Raw genomic sequence first — 4,540 nt, 5'->3', positions numbered from 1 at the left:
GAAGCACCTGCCACAAACTGGTTCCAGCTGAAGCTGGGTGGGTTTTTTCTTTCGTCAAACGTCAGTTGGTTTTGTTCGGACTTTCGGTGGGTCCATGAGATGAGGGTGCCAGAGTGGCAGCGACACCACCCAAAACTCTTAAAGGGACAAGATTGCTTAAAGCCACAGGCTGTGGCTAGAGCCCAGCAGTGGGCATGATTGTCAAGGAAGCCACAGGTCAGACTGAGAGAAGGGTAATAAACCCCAGGAATAAAAGTGCCAGAAAGGGATTTTCCATTCTTTTTCATTTTTGAGCTATTTAATTTATAATAACAACAATGGGCAGGGCACCCTGAGAGATTGGGACAAGTCAGGCCCTATCATGACCATACGCAAGACTTACCTGGTAGTGGTGGAAGCCAGGGGGTCTGCTTTCTCCCGGATCATTAAAACTTACAAAGAAAAAAACAAAAATATATAAATAAAAAAAATAAAGGAAGTTATCTCACTCAAGGAAGTCTATGATTTCAATCAGCAGCGTAACATCTGGGTGGGACTAGGATGGGTTGCAGGGGAGGTTGGAGCCCCAGAAGAAATCCCTGAGTGGGTTGTTGGTAGTAGGCTGTGGCAGAGAACAAGTCACAGCTTGCAACTAATACTATCAATGAAAAATCAAGATGAGAGTTGAAACGTACAGCAGCGAATCAAATCTGAGCAATAATGATAAGAAGGCATCGGGCCAAGAAATTTCCAAGATGCCAGATACTTACACTGAACCAGAAGTAACCTACTTACAAAGTGGTGAATTGTCCAGGAACTTGATGACGGTCTGATTACTGGCCACACAGAGATCCAAACAGGTGCCATGGGAGGCCTTGAACCTCTCCAAGAAACATTACATTTGGTGGGCCAACTGCTACAACAGCAGCAACAGCAGGCAGCTCATCAAATCGCCCTCAAAGTGGCTCCAGCAACATGCATGGGCTTACAGGAACCAAGTTGAGCTGAAAGTCCCCAGGATGACCCCACAAGATGACCCAGAAGCATCCTGGAAAACTTTATGTGAGCAGCGTTAGCCTCGGGATTGAACCAAAGCCACTGGGCAGGCCAGTTGGGCGTACTCTAGATAGGATAAGCACAAGCCAGATACTGAGCTATGCTGTGGGGAGAAGCAATAGGTTATGATAAAATAAAAAAGGAAATTATGTTTCAGTTGGACATCAACCCAGAGTGGTACCGCCAAGCCTTCAGAGTGAAAAAGAAGAGGGAAGATAAATGTCTGAGGCTCTTTCTCCAGTATTTGGCAGACCTGCTAGAAAAGTGGTTAAGACCACAAGAGATGTCTAAGGTTGATCTGTGTAACCAAATTTTGTTAGAAAAATTTCTATTGGGTCTGGATGAAAATACACAGTGATGGGTGTGGTGTTACCGTCCAAAATCTTCTGCCAAGGCCCTGTGACTAGCTGAATATTTTGAGAGTGCACAAGGAGAAGGTAACCATGAGGCCCAAAGAGAGGGCCAAATCACACACCATGGGAGACTGAATGTAAGGAAGTCCATGAAGGGTGATGTGCTACAATCGTGTGTTTCCAGTGTGGATGGATGGGACACATGGCAAGGGAGTGTACAAATGCTTCCCGCCTGATATACCACTCCAGAGAGGCCCATTTCAAAGCTTGGATGCAGCGGAAGGATCTGGGGGATAACAGCCCTGTGGAGACGATGGACTGCAACATAGGAAAACCAAGCTGGGAAGAAAAGAAGGAGAAGGCCATAGTCTGGACCAGTATGGGAGGGAAGATGATACAAACCATCATAAACACGGGTTGTGCCCAGACACTGATTCAGGTGGAAGTAGCCCCTTCTCCTATGTGATAATGAATATGACCTTGTAAGAATTACAGAGACCTGGTGGGACTCCACCTATGATTGGTCGGTGGCAGTAGAGGGTTACACCTTGTATAGGAGAGACTGTGTGGGAAAGAGGGCTGGGGGTGTTGCTCTCTACATCATAAATCAGCTCACCTCCCTGCACATTAAGTTTCTAAACCAGGAAGGGCGTCTCGAGACCCTCTGGGTCAAGATACAAGGAGAACATGGGGAGGGTGACTTACCTGTAGGAGTCTATTATAGACCCCCCACCACCACCACCACCACCCCAAGAGGAAGACCTAGATTGGGAATTCAATAGGGAACTGGTCAAAGCTGCATGCTCCTGATGCTTGATAGTCATGGGGGACTTCAACTTCCCTGGCATCTCTTGGGATGATCGCATGGCCAAATCTGATAGGTCGCATAGCTTCTCATCTGCATCGATGACCTCTACCTAACCCAAGAGGTCTATGGACTGATGAGGGAAATTGCTGGATCTGGTCCTGGCCAAAGGGGAGGACCTGGTGAGTGATCTGTGGATCGAGGGGAAGTTTGGTGACAGTAACCATGAATTGGTCACCTTCTTAGTTCACCAAAGAGCAGGCAAACCCCTCAGTAAAACAGAAGTCCTTAACTTTGGGAAGGCTGACTTATACAAACTGAGAGAACTGGTCAGTCAGGCAATCAGCGACCATACCCCCACAAAAAAGGGAGTACGTGAGGAATAGTTATTGCTCAAAAACATAATGCTTGAAGCACAGGGCAAAGCCATCCCTTTTCACAAGAAATGCAGTCAACCACCAAGGAAGCTCCTATGGCTGAATAAGGAATTGTTAGACCTCATTAAGCTCAAAAGAGTAGCCTACACTAGCTAGAAAACAGGAAGCATTACCAAAGAGGATTATTCTGCACTCGCCCACACCTGCAGAGCATGGTTGAGAAAAGCCAAGGCACAAACTGAACTTAGGCTAGCTATGGGGATCAAGGACAGCAAAAAGTCTTTCTTTAGATATGTGGGAAGTAGGAAAAAGAACAAGGACAGTATTGGGGCCCTGAGAGATGCAACAGGGCAACTGACATCAGATGCCCAAGAAAGGCCCAATAATCTCCTAAATGACTTTTTTGCATCGGTTTTTTACCCTCCCACGAGGATCTCACTGCCAGGAATGGCACAAACCAATTTGGGAGCGGGTGACAGGCCCAAAATCGATGTGGATCAGGTGAGGGAACACCTTGAGAAACTAGACATTCACAAGTCTCTGGGCCCAGATGGCATGCAGCCAAGGGTCTTGAAAGAGCTGGCAGACATCATTGAATCCCCTTTGGCAGAGATATTTGAAGAGGAGAGGTCCCAGATGACTGGAAAAGAGTCAACATGGTCCCTATCTACAAGAAAGGGAGGAGGGATGACCCAAGGAACTATACACCGATCAGTCTGACATCCATCCCTGGCAAAATCCTGGAGAAAATTGTCAAGGGATCCATCACCGCCAGACTAACAGAATGCAAGCTTCTGCATGCCAGCCAACATGGATTTGTGACTGGCAGGTCTTGCCTGACCCACCTCATCTTCTTCTATGACAGGGGTGGGCAAAATACAGCCCACGGGCCAGATCCGGCCCGCCAGCCCATTCTATCTGGCCTGCGGGGACTCTAAAAATTCTAGACAATTCATTTTTATTTGCCCCTCACTGCCTGTCAAAGATGACAGGCAGACAGTGGCAGCAGGACCCAGCAGGAGCCTGTGGTGGAGCAGCAACGCGAGCCTGGCCCCACCCCACCCCCAACCCCAACCCTTCCCCTCTCCCATCCTCAACCCCAAACCAGAAGCCTCTGCGGACCCTGGAGTGGCTCCCCACCCGCATCCGAGTAGAAAGTAAGGCAATATTGGATGGAGGGGGGGGAACCGCTGGGACAGCCCAGTGGCTGGGAGCCCCTGGTGTTTCCTGGGGAAGCTGGAAGCAGTGGGGGGAGGAGGGGGGGAAGGAAAGTTGCTGCAGATGAGGGGGAGGGGGGGCAGGGAAAACAGTAGGAGCTGTAGGGGGTGGCGGGAGAACATGCCACTCAGCGCTGCTTCTCGCCAGTGGTGACCTGGCTGGGCCCATCTCATTCTGATTGGCATGCAGCAAAGCAGTGGCTGGGCTGGCTTTGCCGCTCGGGAGGGGTCGGGACAGGCCCAGCCGGGTCGGCACCAGTGAGAAGCAGTGGCTGAGTCATGTGCCACTTGGGAACTGCCCGAGCTCAGCCATGGCTTGTTACCAGATTTGCCCATTACTTTGGGGTGTGCTCATCCATTAGGGATAGTTTCTAGGGTCTTGATAATTCTGTCAATGTGCTGCTTGTGTTACTATACGGAGCTGTATCTCTCCCCTCTGCAAGCCCTCACCCCCAGTGGAGCTATCTTGCAGGACTCAGTTTCAATGGGGCTGGGTTCCTCCAGTCACCAAATCAGTCATACACACAAACAAATGTGACACGCCTGACCTGGCCGGGCTGATCAGCATGGACAGGCTGACACCCTCATATGCCAAGAATCAGTTCATAAGAGCAACAATAAAATGCAGTCAGACACAAGCACACAGGTAAACAGAATCCCTCTGAATCCGGCTGGGTGTCCAGCTGACACCCTCATGGGCCAGCATTCAGTTCATAAGGGCACGTCTGAGTCAAACTGGGTCAATCAGCCTGT

This window comes from Alligator sinensis, unplaced genomic scaffold (assembly GCF_000455745.1).
Source record: "Alligator sinensis unplaced genomic scaffold, ASM45574v1 scaffold953_1, whole genome shotgun sequence".
Lineage (NCBI taxonomy): Eukaryota > Metazoa > Chordata > Crocodylia > Alligatoridae > Alligator > Alligator sinensis.
The sequence above is the reverse complement of the archived record's forward strand: the minus strand, read 5'-3'. Positions refer to the sequence as shown.